The 15,287-nt window shown below is 43.8% G+C and overlaps 1 protein-coding gene across 1 annotated transcript in view; it reads right to left on the bottom strand.

Annotated features, from left to right (window-relative positions):
• NRP1 (neuropilin 1) overlaps window positions 1-15,287 on the bottom strand; it is a 250,074-nt gene that overhangs the window by 50,858 nt on the left and 183,929 nt on the right. The gene's annotated exons all lie outside the window — the stretch shown is intronic.

Genomic DNA, 15,287 nt, shown 5'->3' with positions numbered 1-15,287 from the left:
CATCTGTCTATGTGGTGGGGTGCCGACTTGTACTGGGGGAACATCTGGCGACTTGGAGGGGGCTATATTGAGGAGGGGGATTATTTGTGAGTCAATCACTTTTTCCTGGTTCCTGGGTACCTCGGCTTATAGGTGGGTCGGCTTTTATATGCGAGTATATACGGTAGATTTATTTTGACTTTTAGTCTTCAGTTCAGGTTTGCTTCAAGCATATATATAGCATATATATATATATATATATATATATATATATATATATATATATACCTATCATTGTTTGCACAAAGACAGTAAAAGCTACCAACCAATTACATTATTATTATTAGTTAGTATTTTTATAGCGCTGACATCTTCCGCATCGCTGTACAGAGTATATATTGTCTTGTCACTGAACTGTCCCTCAGAGGGGCTCACGTTCTAATCCCTACCATAGTTATATGTCTGTGCATGTATTGTAGTCTAGGGTCAATTTTTAGGGGGAAGTCAATTAGCTTGTCTGTATGTTTTTGTGATGTGGGAAGAAACTGAAATCCCCAGAGGAAACCCACGCAAACATGGGGAGAACATACAAACTCTGTGCAGATAGCGCCCTGGCTGGGATTCAAACCAGGGCCCCAGTGCTGCAAGGCGAGAACGCTAACAACTACGCCACCGTTTAACAACCACGACTCCTGCAGGGATTGTGGATTGGCTGTTGTGGATTGCCTTGCTGTACATGCTACTATTTTATTCAATAAATAATAATAATAATAATAATAATTGTATTGCTAATATCAAATGATTAACTTTCTTCCGACCGAGCTTTTTATTTAGCAGAAGTGTAGGAAAATGCCGGATTGATTCCACTTGATGAATGAGCGCGTCCTGCTTCCAGCGTTTCCATACTTACCCATCATTCATTGTATTTACCTGCACATTAATGAGATGCAATAACATCTTCCCTGGCAGATCCCAAGGACCCTTAGTGTAATTAGCATTGCCATTGTCTCCGCTGCTCATAATGGGTTCCTATGTAAATTCCTGCCAGTGGATACTCTTCCGTTTTTGAACTACATGTAGAGTGACTTAAGCTGCGGTTATTTTGATTAGGATGAAATGATTAGTTTTATGGAAAGTTGTAGCGCGCAGTGGATGCGGTGTGACACTTAAACCTTTCCCTCTCCAGTGATTTCAGAGTGTTCAAAGCTTGCATCCCATCCTGTGCTCTAACCAGAGTAAAGAGCCCTTCACACTCTTCTGCACTCCATGTGACATCTCTTCAAGCTTTTCAGTAATTAAGAATGGATAGGCTTGGAACCATTGACTCGTGCAGGCTAATTACATGAAAAATGTCTATTATTACTTCTGCTTAGAAACTTCGTCGAGCTGTAACGTTCAGTAATAAAGTTTGCACATTCAAAGGCCTGCAATAAAAGGCAGTTACTTTGTAAAAGGCCCAATACCCACTATGCGATTTTTCCAATGATCTTTCCAACCACCACGGTGGATAGGATCTGTAAGATTACTGCTGACTCATGCGCAAAGTACCACGATTGATTGACCTTCCGTTCACACCCGTCGTGTGCCGTCCCGTATACGTGCCGGCAGGAAGATAGACCGGGGAATGCTCGTCCTCGTGGGACATCGCTGGAATCTCATCTTTCTGTCTCTTGACATGAGTATTCAGCTTTAAAGTCTGAAGGTACATACACACGTCGGATTTTGCCAAACGACCGGTCGTTTGGACGTCTGATCCAAGCGGATCCGTCACCCAGTTTTATCAGCTGAACGACCGTTTGTACACACGCCAGATTTGACGTCCAAACGACCGGACGTTCAGACTTCCAAACGACCAGTCGTTTGGAAAAATCCGACGTGTGTACAAACCTTAATACCAAGATTTGAATTACCGGTATTATGTTAGACTAGATAGTGCAGAAAAGAGATAAGAACTTTTGGAGCATTAACTGTCAGTGTCCCCATCAGAGAGGTTTTTACTCACATCCTGTCCCCTGGACTTGAAGCTGTGAAACCATAATATGACAACTGTTAGTCACGAGGACAGGAAACCTGATGTAGATTCTCACTCATCATCATTTTACACAAAATATTTTATTTGTTGCTGTCTCTACCCCTTTTGGAGAGATGTTCCTACTTTCTGTTTGGATGGGAAGTACTGAAGGTTTTCACAAATGGACACACAGGACAGCAGTAACAGTTAAAAGAAGTACCGTATTTTTCAGACCATAAGACGCTCCGGACCATAAGACGCACCTAGGTTTAGAGGTCAAAATCCAGGGAAAAAAAAAAATGCTAAACCTGGTGCATCCATGGTGCAGGGGCATCTGGTGGAGGTTCTCCCCTCTATTTCCCCTTGTAGATTTTGTGTTCTCTGTCCCTTCTGTGTCTCCTCTAGTCTGTTCCCCTGTGTCTGCCTTTGCCCCATGTCATCCAGTCTCATTGTCTGTCACCCTGTGTCTCTTTACTCTCTATGTCCTCCTCTGTCCCTGTGTTTCCTCTGCCCTGCTGTGTTACCTGCCCCCCTGTGTCACGTCCTTAATGGTTTCCTTCCTCAAAGGCTCTGACCTCCCATGTCAGCCAACCTGGTGCCACCTGTCCCCCTGTGTCACCTGTCCTCGTATGCCTGTCCCCAATGTCCTCCTTCCTTATGTGTCTACCCTCCTGTGTCATCGAACCTGGTGTCACCTGTGTCACCTGTCCTTATATTGCTGTCCCCAATGTCCTCCTCCCTTATGTCTCTCCCCTCCTGTGTCATCCAACCTGGTGTCACCTGTCCTCATATTGCTGTCCCCAATGTCCTCCCTTATGTCTCTCCCCTCCTGTGTCATCCAACCTGGTGTCACCTGTCCTCATATTGCTGTCCCCAATGTCCTCCTTGCTTATGTCTCTGCCCACCTGTGTTGCCCGCCCCCATCTCACTTGTCCGCAATGTTCAGCTGCTTGTCACATCCCCCTGCCGCGTTACAGGCATATGTGTCCTGCGTCCCCTCATTATATAAACCGCTGTGTATGAAAGAAAGATCGATACTTAGAAACAGCTAATGACGCGGCAGGAGTCCCACGCCGAGATGAGAAGCCCCGCATTAGTTACTGATCACCGGGACTCGCTTCAGCTTGATCCAGCGCTGTGCAGCCAATCAGGCGTGGGAGCTGCATCACGTTCATCCAATCACCGCCGCCTGCTATTCTGACTGGAAGCGATGGTCCCGGAGGCCAATCACTAGCGCTTCCAGTCAGAATAGCAGGCGGCGGTGATTGGATGAACGTGATGCAGCTCCCACGCCTGATTGGCTGCACAGCGCTGGATCAAGCTGAAGCGAGTCCCGGTGATCGGTAACTAATGCGGGGCTTCTCATCTCGGCGTGGGACTCCTGCCGCCTCATTAGCTGTTTGGTAAGTATCGATCTTTCTTTCATACACAGCGGTTTATATAATAAGGGGACGCAGGACACATATGCCTGTAACGCGGCAGGGGGATGTGACAGGCAGCTGGACATTGCGGACAAGTGAGATGGGGGCGGGCAACACAGGTGGGCAGAGACATAAGCAAGGAGGACAATGGAGACGGGGACACAACACGGGGAGGACGATGCAGGGCACCATAAACCACCTTTGTTGGGCACCTTTGGACCATAAGACGCAGGGACTTTTCCCCCCCATTTTGGGGGGAGAAAAAGTGCGTCTTATGGTCCGAAAAATACGGTAATAACCTGTTGAAACATAATTGTAAACTAAAATAACAAATTTAGTTTGAATGAGCAAATTGAATAAGGGTCCTTGTGTTTTACTTACATTTTACACACTGTTACCTCTTTTTTATCTATAAAAAGAGGGTTCTGAAATCAAAACTTGTTATTTTTCTTTTGGTTAGAGTGGGGAACGGTTAGACCAGATTTAGTGATGTCTGTGTCCTTGTTAGAGACATACCAAACAAATGCCAGCCTCCACAGATACGGTGTCCAGTTAGCCATACTAAAAAAATGAAATAAAAACACTTTGGCCCTTTTTCAATTCACTTTTTCTCTTAAAGTGCATCCGAGATAAACTTTTACTCACTGCATAATTGTGTTCCTTTCATATAGTTTGTAGGGCATCCTTAAGCCAAATACTTTTTTTGTTTTGTTTTAATACTCTAATTCCCTATAAACTAAACAAGCCTCGCCCACAGCTCCTTTTGTGCCTTGGCACTGTAGCAAGGGCTTATGGGAGCACAGTCTGGGCAGGAGGAGGTTACTAGCCATTGATTTCAGAGGCAGAGGGGAGGAGGAGAGGGGACTGAATTTACATACAGGCAAGCTGATAGCATCTCCAGCCCTCAGCCTGTGACAATGGGACAAACAGAACATGGCTGCCCTCATTGTATCACAGGAATAAATAATCATAAACTTTTGAAGCTGTTTGCCGCTAGATTTGATGTGTAAACTATATAAACTTTAGATAAGATATATAGACAATTTACTTGTTAGAGTTAGTTTTTCATCTCGGATCCACTTTAAAGTTTTCTGAAGGAAATATATTTCAGCACTCTGCAAATAAAAAGGTACCAAAAAGTAGGTGCAAGGTACTGTCAAAATTATTATTTTCTTGCTTGCTGGTGTCCCCTATGGAGAGTATTGCATTTGTCCCCTCTGGAGAGTTTTTACAGCAGTCCATACTCTCTGTAGCCTCTTTATTGGAGCAGGGTTTGAGCAGAAATATCTCTGACCATAGTCTAAGGAGTTTTTGTTCAAATGTATCCCAAAAAAAAAAAAAATGTGGGGCCTATTAAATGTTAGTACTGTACTGACAGTAAAATTGTTGTGATCTCCATAATCCCTGGCTTGGGGGCCCTTAGGAAACTCAGGACCCTAAGCACTTGACCAGGTTACCCCTCTGGAAGCACCAGCCCTACCGAACTCCACACGCCAGTGACAATCTCACAGCGGTTCCAACTACGGTAATCCCCACACTGTCCAGAACTATATGAAAAATTTGTCTGGCATTCCCCTAAAAGTCAGACGCTATGTTTGTTCAGATACAACTATAATGTGTTGCTAGGAGCGACAGACCCACTGAGTAAGGAATAATATAATGAAATGGGCAAAAAAAAACCTTTAAGATATTTTACATAAAAAAATCTACAGCCTAAATCTCAAAAGTTTAATAGTTATTTCAGTGGTTTGTACAACTGGAAAGTGTAAAACAGAGCGTATACGGCTCAAACTATTATTGAAATTAAAATAGCTGGCAAGGCTCCAAAAATAGCTTAAATCATTGAGAGTTTCTGTTTCGGGGTAAAAAAAAGTGGCTTTTTGTGCCTTTGGCAGAATTTCTTGGTTCACATGGCAACCAGAAAGTGTAATTATGGAGAAATTACAAATTTCATTTTCCACCTAATATATCCTGTATTTCTTTTCATTCTCTGGGAGGTAACACAGCTTACAGCTCCCCAGGGAGGGGTCATGTTATATACCATAAATGACATCACTTGTATTAGCTCTCATTAGATGATCTTGGCATTGCACCGTGCAATCAACGACATGCCAACCAGTGAAATCACCCTCTTAATGAATTGTGTTATTTCATGGTCTGGGAAAGTGTGCTAAATCCTCACCACTGGGTAACAAAGTTCATTTACAAAACCCCATAATGTAATATAGCTTACGATAATCCAATAATGAACTTTAAAGGGTAAGTGAAGTGATGTACAAGGAAAGCCCAACAAACGTATTAGTGGCTGGTAAAACACACTACATTTGGCAGGTCATTGCCTTCGGATATATCAGAAACACTGAAATTTTCTTACATTAAATTTTCTGTGTCTCTTGCCCCCTTTCTGAGCACAGGGGGGTGTAGGGTGTGTGTGTTTATAATGGTGGTGTTTTTTGTAATTTATGCACACCTTCATACACCTCAGATCTCATCCAGTGATACTCCCCAACCTGCTCTCTCCACTCCTCTAAAACGCTATGGATGTCCACCCCTTGCATCACTTGTGAGGTTCCAGGACTTCTCCAGAGCTGTCCCTACTCAATGGAACTCCCGCCATCAGGCTTGCACACACGGTCAACTCATTCAAGTAGGTCTTAAAGATCCATCTGTTCACCACCGCTTATCTAAAATCTTTGTAGCTCCATCCCCCTCCCTTGGACTTACACCCCATGTCCCTCTCCCCCACCCCTTAGATTGTAAACCTATTTGGCAAGGCCCTCCTCCATGTGCTTTTCTCCCCCACCATATGGACTCAATGACCCACCTGCTATATTTTTTCCCATAAATTAATTCAAAACTGGTGCACAGATCCCTGAAGGGCAGAGTTCACCCCGAGGTAATTTCCACAGGGGAAAGCTGGTTGAAAACTTCCAAACTTGTCACAATACAAACAACCGCCACTCAAAAAACAAATGGCAAACCGTTTTTTGAGTGGCGATTGTTTTTATTGTGACATATATTTTTCCCTACACTGATACATCACTATTTTGTGTATCATTGTTGAATGCTTTAATGTCCCTGTCTGACATTGTTTCATTCTGTAATCAAACTCCCCTTACAGAGCTGTGCAATATGTTAACAATTTACAAAATACTTAAGTATAGTAATAATAATAAAGTGTTCTCCTGTTTCCCTTGATTGTCCATTTTGACTTGACTTTTTAACCCTAAAGTACTAGGTGACAATAGTCATATTTAGACGATGTCAATAAGCATGAGCACCACTTTATAGTTTTTCAAAACATCAGTCGTCACATTAGCAGCAGACTTGCAATTTGAAAAGTTGTAATTGGCACCTGCAGTTGAAATCAATGTACATTTACTGCTAATAATCTAAAACCCCATTCAAGCGGACAGAGCTGTGAATAGCAACTGTACAGTAAATACAGTAGGAGATCAAAGCGTTGATTGTTGCCACCAAAAAAATCTAAAAAAGTCCTGAGAACAGCCTCCATATTTGTAACACTCATAGGAAACTTCCTGTTCCCACACTTGAAAACAGCTGTGTACTGCCCAGCTAGGTGCCATAATAGACATAATTCATCTGAGTCTGTTTATTTTATCCACCCTGCTTAAAGGGATACTGTAGGGGGGTCGGGGGAAAATGAGCTGAACTTACCCGGGGCTTCTAATGGTCCCCCGCAGACGTCCTGTACCCATGCAGCCAGTCACCGATGCTCCGGCCCCGCCTCCAGTTCACTTCTGGAATTTCTGACTTTAATGTCAGAAAACCACTGCGCCTGCGTTGCCATGTCCTCACTCCCGCTGAGGTCACCAGGAGTGTACTGAGCAGACACAGACCATACTGGGCCTGCGCTGTGCGCTCTTGATGACATCAGCGGGATCAATGACATGGCAACGCAGGCGCAGTGGTTTTCAGACTTTAAAGTCTGAAATTCCAGAAGTGAACCGGAGGCGGGGCCGGAGCATCGGTGAGTGGCTGCGCGGGCACAGGATGTCTGCGGGGGACCATTAGAAGCCCCAGGTAAGTTCAGCTCATTTTCCCCTGACCCCCCTACAGTATCCCTTTAACATAATAACTCTCAAATTATTTTAGATCCTTATACTTTCTTAGTGGTTCTGAGCTATCTGGGCATTCTGTCATAATTGAGTAAGGTTTTGATGTGCACGAACCATTCTCTAGTGCATTGTTAGTCTAAGTCGCGGGCCAAATTGTTTATTAGGATTTAACATGTACTGAACAGTCTCAAACTAAGTGGCATAACTATAGCGGCCGTGGATGGGCTGCTCCTCCCCCTCCTGCAGAGTAGCCCAGTGGAGCAGTTTAACATTTACCTGCTCCAGGACTGCATGTGGTCTCCTTTCCGGATAGCCGCACACTCTGTGCAGCATACCTCAGGCTCCTGCGGTATGTCACGTGATCGGGAAGAGGTATGGAAGCACACAGCGGCTGCCAGGAAAAGCAGAAGAGACACAATGTTGGAGCAGGTAAATGTTACACTGCACCTTTGCAGTACTCTGCTAAGTGGGGAGATTGGGTGTAGGTGTGTGTCTCACCAGTTACTGGGGGGAAGGAGGGGGGGGTGTAGCTTGGATCCAAGCTTGCCCAATGCTAATTTTGTGTGTGAGTGAGTGTGTGTGTGTGTGTGTGTGTGTGTGTGTGTGTGTGGGTGGGGGGGGGGGGGGAGTTGTCCCATGAGCTATTGCTACACCCTAGCTCAAACCCAACAATATTTCAATCAGAAACACAGTCAACAATGTGCTCCTCCGGACAGGAAGCCTGTCAATGATGGACATTTAAAGGGACACTTAAGTCAAACAACAATAATGAGTTTCACTCACCTGGGGCTTCCAATAGCCCCCTGCAGCTGTCCGGTGCCCTCGCCGTCTCCCTCCGATCCTCCTGGCCCCGCCGGCAGCCACTTCCTGTTTCGGTGACAGGAGCTGACAGGCTGGGGATGCGAGTGATTCTTCGCGTTCCTGGCCACAATAGCGCCATCTATGCTGCTATAGCATATATTATATACCATATAGCAGCATAGAGGGTGCTAATGTGTCTGGGAACGCGAAGAATCACTCGCGTCCCCAGCCTGTCAGCTCCTGTCACAGAAACAGGAAGTGGCTGCTGCAGGGGGCTATTGGAAGCCCTAGGTGAGTAAAACTCATTTTTTTTTTGTTTAACTTAAGTGTCCCTTTAATGCTTTTGAGGGCAACATAAAAACGCAAGGAGGGCTGCCATTTATCCTGTGGGCCTTGCATTGGATCTAATTTGACACCTGTGCTCTAGTGGAAGGAGTTTCAGGTCACCCCCAATATCTAGGGAGCAAGCTCGTTGTTGTTATCAAAAAGAGGGGGACTGGGGCCCATGTAATTCCATGCCAGGCAACGCTGTTTCTGGAATTCCCCTTAAAACGGGGATGCTGAAACTGGCGGAGGGTTTTTGTTGCACAATATCGCTCCATGACCTTCCTTATTCAATAAAGCAGCTGTCCGCTCAGAGCCCACACAGCGCATTGTTTTTGTTGATCCATGGCTCCATTAAAAAGTATCAGAAGTCAGTAATTAAGCCTCTCTCTGTGGGACCGAGGCAGCACAAGTGAAGATGAGGCCTCTGCAGTCTGTAAGCTTAGACAACACAGCAGAGCTTTGCCCTGATTAGCTGGATGATTATAATGTATTACAATGTACAAAGTCTTCTACTCCCTGTGGGGCCAATACAGCTTGCGGGGATCTATTATACATATTCTGTAATTTTCTGTGCTCACGCTTGTGTACTATATTGTTTATCTGTATAAATACACACAGAAGAGGCGGCAATCTGACGGGAGCAATTCTGGTACCCAACAGACTAGTGCCTTTAAAATGAAAATTATGTTATATACGAATAAATACATACATTTTACTTTACAGAATTACTGTACCAACAACATAGCTCAAAGCTGTACAAATATTTTTTTTTAATATAATTTAAAGGACAACTGAAGTGAGAAGAATGCTGCCATATTTATTTCCTTTTAAACAATACCAGTTGCCTGGCAGCCCTGCAGATTTATTTGGCTGCAGTGGTGTCTGAATAATACCAGAAACAAGCATGCAGCTAATCCAGTCAGATCTGACAAGAATGTCAGAGGCAGCGGATCAGCAGGATAGCCAGGCAACTGGTATTGCTTAAAAGTAAATAAATATGGCAGGCTCCATATCCCTCTCCCGTCAGTTCGGAAGTACTTGTTGAAGCTAAAGGGGCCCATACACTAGTCGATTTCAGCCTTCGATCGATCAATCAATCGATTCTATCAAATTGATTGGAAATCGATTCTATCAAATCTATTGATCAATCGATTTGCGGCCAATTTCGGTCGATTTGATCTATCTGACAGGATGGAAAATCTAGGTCGATCTGCTGCGGGCAGTTGCATTGGATCTAATTGTCCAATAATGCATTTATTTCATTCTGAAATCTATTGGAAATCTGTTCCTAGTGTGTGGCACACATCAGATAGATTCCTGTCAGATTCGACTTGACAGGCATCGGACAGAAATCTATCTGATGGTCAAATCTGCTGCAAATCTATAAGTGTATGGCCACCTTATTGTCTTTCCTTTCTTTACTCTACACATTTTACCACCCTTGGACGCCTCCTACCTCCTTCCAATATCTTCAAAATGTCTTATTTAAGGTGGCCATACACTGGTCGATGTGCCATTAGATCGACCAGCTGACAGATCCCTATCTGATCGAATCTGATCAGAGAGGGATCGTATGGCTGCCTTTACTGCAAACAGATTGTGAATCGATTTCAGCCTGAAACCGATTCACCATCTGCTGAGCTGCTCCTGCCGCCTGTCCCCCCCCCCCCCCGTATACATCACCTGAGGCTGGCTCCCGGGCATCTTCTCCGCATTGCACGGCTCTGATCCGGCTCCATCCCGGCGCTTCCTGTGTTACTCCGTGACCAGGAAGTTCAAATAGAGCGCCCTCTATTTGAACTTCCTGGTCACTGCAGTGACACAGGAAGCGCCGGGATGGATGGAGCCGGAACAGAGCCGTGCAGCACGGAGAAGACGCCCGGGAGCCAGCCTCAGGTAATGTATACTTGATCGGATCGGCCGCTGCTAGCGACGCGCACTTTACCCGCGGGCGATCGAGGGTAATTTCCCGCACGGCGCGATCGACGGACCGATCCGATTTCGGGAGGAAATCAGATCGGTGGCTGCGTTTACCGTGAACGATTGGCAGCAGATTCGATCCCAGGATCGAATCTGCTGTCGAAACGGCTGGGAATCGAGCCAGTGTATGGCCTGCTTTATTCAAAATTCAAAAACTCAAGTGCAAAGTGCATGATAATAACTTCAATATACTTCCAGTTTCTACCAGTGACCCCTTCTTAGGGACACACCTAGAGTGAGACCCCCCCCCTTCCACTGCAACAAAAAATCCGAGTGGAGCCGTTACTTCCCCACAGGCTCTTATGAGTGGTTGCTTTTTCAGCAACCCAGCTTTGTCAGTATAATCTTATACTGTTTTAAAGCGAGAGCGCTCTCTCGGGCACTCGCGCATGCGCAGTACGAGTGGCCCATCTTCCGAAGCATCCCGCAGCGGGAAATTTGAATGGGGAGCCAGCACTGGAACGAGGGGGGTCGTGAGAGGAACTGGAAGACTCTATAGGACCCAGAGCCTTCCCTCTCCCTAGGAAAGTATGTTTTTTTAAATTATTGATTCAGACTCCCTTTACATCTTCCCAATACTGTACATTATTGCGCTAGATTGGGCTCCCAGTGTCCCTGTGTTCGAAGTCCGAATACATTTTGGAGATAGTGGTGTGATTTTTTTGTGGCTTCCCCAATATTGTACCTGCATGAAGCAGGTGTGGTGATGACCTTGGGCTATTATCTCATCCCATTTATTTTGCATAAACAAGGATATAGTCTCCCGGAGCACAATGCCTTCCCCTGTTTCTAGGTGATCTCAGGTTACACAATATGATGAGTCATCAATTGACGAAACACGTTGGGCGGAGCTACGTCCCACGTGACCGGTAGTGGATGCGGCTTGGCGAACGCGGAGGATTCCAGGCAGCGTGTGTGGAAGCGACACCCGGGATTCACCTATACACATATACAAAGCGCTATACCCCCGACGTTTGTGAGTGCAAGTCCTTCCTTTTATATGTTTAATAAATGTTTTTACACTATATGAAGCTGTTTTAGTTTTAGTGATTGACGTACTGCTGGGAGTCTATGCGTCCCCCCATAAGCGATTGAATCCTACCTCCGGAGATATTGGAGGCCAATAGGGTGAGTGCGGGCACATTGGGGGAGTGTGTCCCTGCACGGAGCACGGTGGAGATAGATTTGGTCACCAGAGGTGGACGGGAACGATTGTTTTAGCTGATTGCGCTATGATTCCCTTATTCTCTTCTCTTACGTGTTTAATGTGACGGTTCACACTGGAGGACTTATATGATACCCTGGAATGTCCATAATCCCGATTTTCTGATCCTTAAGTGATGACACAGGACATATGTGAATGGTGACATTGAATTTGTTAATTCCTTCAGAGTATGAACTTTGAGCGCGGTCATTTTGATTTATTTTAGGTTACACAGTATCTTCCAATTACCAGCGATCCTTTTTTATGACAGTGTTAAGAGTGATATAAATGTCACATGGTGGAAATAACACCATTAATGGCAGCGTGGAGAGCTCCTCAGCCTGTCACAGAAGGCTTGTGAAAACGCTGGGAATGCTGGGAGGTGACAGTGGGTGAAGCCTACACTCTAGAGGCTGAGGGTTTGCCTGGGTAAGAGGTGAGGGCCCAAAACCCAACTCAAAGTTCACATGGGCACGCAGCCAGTGTAGTGAACATCCAACATACACCAATCAGCTCAGAGAAGAACTTTTTGAAAGTACTGCGGCTTTAAATCTGGCATGAGCAGCCCGGATTACACAAGTATCTGCAGCTCATTAAAATTCCCATTCATTTACAGCTTTATTTTAATTACTGTTCTCCAGCTTCCCTCTTCAGTTCCCCGGCACACGTGTCATGTATAGCAATTATTTGCTAATGGGAAATGTTAGAAGGATTACAGAACCATCAAATAGATTTTCTTAGTGGTGCGAATGGAGATGCCGGCTGACCATGAAGTCCAGAAATCGATCCAATAATCTGAATGAATTTGAATAAGATATAGACAGTGTACTACGGTATATACTATACAGTAATCACAATGCTCGGAGTTCAGGGCAGCGATAAGTGAAATTGCTGATATTCTTTACGCATTATTTTTCTCGAAAAAAATGTAAATTCAACTTTCGAGTGAAAAGGCCATCAAAAATCATTTTGTGATACCTTTGTGACGTTTCTCAAATTTTTCGAACTAAAAATACGCCTTTCGTGCTTTTCAGGGTAAAATTACTAGATTTCTGCGTTTTTCAATATTTTTCGCATCGTAAAGAAAAAATTGTTTCCTTTGACCATATAGCAAAAATACAAAGTGTTTTCGCAAGTATTTTCTTGAAATCAAATATAGTATTTTTGATGCGAAAACGACTTTAGCAAAAATTCACAACCATCACTGGTTCAGGGTTCTTCTATATGGTACTGGTAGTTTCCCTTATAAATTCAAGCTCCAATCGCCCTCATTAACTACCTGCTGTCAAGGCGGGTTTTCTAAAGACAGCTGCGGTATTCCTTCCCTGAGACCTGGTTAGTCCTGGATGACTCCTATTAAAGGCAGGAGGTCGTTCTCAATTGGGGTACAAAAAGCAATACAACCCTAAAGAAGTTCTAATCCTTCACTTTGATACAAAAATGTTTCTTACAACTTTCTCTCTGCCCCTATTGGAGGAATTTGATATCAGTTTCTGGGTGACCTGTCACTGAAACAGGAAGTGAGGGGAAATGGGAAGAGGAGGGTTATAAAAACTTGTTCTAGTCTTTCCTCATTTTTTTTCACAAACTATCAAAGAACCTTTGGCTGCATGTGCACTTTAAACCCTCCCCAGCCCCCGAAATCTCCCTCTCTCCTCATTTCTATTATTCACTAGCCTCACAAAATAAGAAATAAAGTTTAAAGGGAACCTTAAAGGATACCCGAAGTGACATGTGACATGATGAGATAGACGTGTATGTACAGTGTCTAGCACACAAATAACTGTGTTATGTTCTTTTTTTTCTTTCTCTGTCGGAAAGAGTTAAATATCAGGTATGCAAGTGGCTGACTCAGTCCGGACTCAGACAGGAAGTGACTACAGTGTGACCCTCACTGATAAGACATAACAACTATAAAACACTTTTCTAGCAGAAAATTGCTTCTGAGAGCAAGAAAGTGATAAAAGGGGAATTTCTTATCAGTGAGGGTCAAACTGTAGTCACTTCCTGTCTGAGTCAGGACTGAGTCAGCCACTTACATACATGATATTTAACTCTTTCAGGCAGAGAAAGAAAAAAAGGAACACAGCATAGTTATTTGGGTGCTAAGCACTGTGCATACACATGTCTATCTCATCATGTCACATGTCAGTTCGGGTATCCTTTAAACAAGAACTATATGGAGGCTGCCATATTTATTTTCTTTTAAACAATATCAGTTGCTTGGCAGTCCTCCTGATCTTATGGCATCAGTAGTGTCTTATGCCTAGTACACACCATGCAATTTGACCTCAGATTTCAGGTCAAATCAATAATTTCGATCAGGTCCAATCTGATTTCTGATCATTTTTCCAATCACTTCTGTACAAAATCAATCAGAAAAATCAGAAATGAACTTGGACCTGACTCAAAATCTGGCAGGATATTGTATGGTATGTATCAGGCATTAATCACATACCTGAAACAAACACACAGCTTATCTTGTCAGATTTTTTTGTCAGAAAAATCTGATCTGCATGTATGTTCAGGGTCTATGGCTAAATATATTAAAGGCAGTGGATCAGCAGGATAGCCAGGCATCTGGTATTGTTTAAAAGTAAATAAATATGGCAGCCTCCATATCCCATTCACTTTAAATCCCCTTTAAATTAACATAAATCATAAAATTAACTTGAATAGCAGTGGACATGTAGTGCCTACCTCTGAGATTTTTTGCAATGAAACGCCAGACAAGTTCTCACTTGCACCCTGTGGAGAACCTGTCATCCAAACCAGCATCTATGGACTCAATACCCTCTCCTTTGACCCCAAGTTGATTGGGATTTTTTTCCCTTACTTATAAAGATTAACGTCAACCCATTGGGCCATATGCAATTCACTTTTACACCTGAGTTTTCTCCTAGGAGATCATTTTTCATCTTCAATTTAGAATAACTTTTAAATGCTTTACAATGGAAAAAAAGTACCAAAGGTAGGTGAGAAAGTATCATCAAAATTATTTTGAGGTGGGTTTTTTTTGTTCTTTAGTGGTTTAAAAGGCACATTATTGACAAGTTTGAAAATATCACCTAAAACTCGGGAGAAAAAGTTAATTGCATATGGGCCATTATGTTCAGTAAAACCACACAGCAGCTAAACCAATTCCTGCAGTCACTCTAAACTGCTAAGGAAATGTATGCCCATCCGTGAACAACAACAACAATAAACTTGCTCTTAAGAAAAAAAAGAAAAGAAGATAAATCCATCTAAAAGGTACACAACAGGTCCTTAGAGTCCCCAGTGTGCAAAACATTTTCTGGAAATGGCCCCTCGTTTTCGTTCACTTTAATGACAACTTTTACGAGGATGTTGTTGCATTTGGATTCTCTCGGAATGCAGCAATTACACCGCACGTAATTGCCATTCTCTAAAATGATACTTGCAGTCTTTTTCCCCAGGCCCCCAATGCATCCTCCCCTTCATACGCTGGATAACATCTGATTTAT

This window comes from Hyperolius riggenbachi, chromosome 5, assembly GCF_040937935.1.
Source record: "Hyperolius riggenbachi isolate aHypRig1 chromosome 5, aHypRig1.pri, whole genome shotgun sequence".
Taxonomy (NCBI): domain Eukaryota; kingdom Metazoa; phylum Chordata; class Amphibia; order Anura; family Hyperoliidae; genus Hyperolius; species Hyperolius riggenbachi.
The sequence above is the reverse complement of the archived record's forward strand: the minus strand, read 5'-3'. Positions and strand labels throughout refer to the sequence as shown.